This window comes from Pteropus vampyrus, unplaced genomic scaffold (genome assembly GCF_000151845.1).
Source record: "Pteropus vampyrus isolate Shadow unplaced genomic scaffold, Pvam_2.0 Scaffold169, whole genome shotgun sequence".
In the NCBI taxonomy this organism is placed as follows: domain Eukaryota; kingdom Metazoa; phylum Chordata; class Mammalia; order Chiroptera; family Pteropodidae; genus Pteropus; species Pteropus vampyrus.
In genome coordinates this window covers 2,344,401-2,345,273 of record NW_011888950.1, presented here as the reverse complement: position 1 = coordinate 2,345,273, position 873 = coordinate 2,344,401, and the positions used below count along the sequence as shown (strand labels likewise).

The following is an 873-nucleotide window of genomic DNA, read 5'->3' as shown; positions in this document are numbered from 1 at the left end:
TTTTGATGATTTTATCTTTCCAAAGCATTTCTTTTGAAGCAAATGTTATCTTTATTAAACACCATATCGACAGCAAACAATGACATTGATTGAGTGTTCACTATTCCAGGTGTTGTGCAAGGTGCTTCAAGCGTGTTGTCTCACGTGATAAACTTACGCGCAGAGAGGTGATGAATCTCTCCCAGTGTCTCACAGGTAGCAAGTGATGGATTCAGGACTGGAACCCAGGCATTTTGGCTCAGAGCTAGCTCACTTGTGCCTTCCACTCTTCTCCAATCTGTACCATCCTAAGTTTACAATAGGCAGTGTATTATGTCCATACTCTTCCGTAGAGACCCTGCAATTGGTGTAAGTGAAAATTCGTGATTACTATGTTAATTTTGTTTATTAAAATTATCAATCTCCTCTACAGCCATGCTACCCTGAACATGCCCAATCCTGTCTGATCTCAGAAGCTAAGCAGGGTTGAGCCTGGTTAGTACTTGAATGGGAGACCACCTAGGAAGACCAGGTGCTGTAGGCATTAAAAAAAAAAGAAATTATCAGTCTCTCTTTAGTCATCGATTCAAAATACCAATCAAATGTTACGCCAAAAGCCATTTTCTTACATTGGCGCAGCAGTTCTGATGGCATTTAGTCGATGCCCCTACGTGTGTTTTAAGGTCAGGCCTGAGATCTTTTTCCTCTAAAGGATCAAGAAAAATAACATCCCTACCTTAGATCTTTTTGATACTCTTCTTATTTATTGCAAGGCAAAGAAACTGGGAAGAAGACTAGTTGAGAAGGTAAATGTTGAAATAAAATGCATCATTCTTGCCTCTGAATAGGCATCACTATCATCAGTTTTATAAGAACCTCCATAATGGACATCTT

General features: G+C 39.5%; 1 pseudogene; it reads left to right on the top strand.

The window, feature by feature from the left end:
• Positions 1–404: 404 nt before the first annotated feature.
• Positions 405–523, top strand: LOC111745907 (annotated as a pseudogene).
• The last annotated feature ends 350 nt before the right edge of the window (positions 524–873 follow it).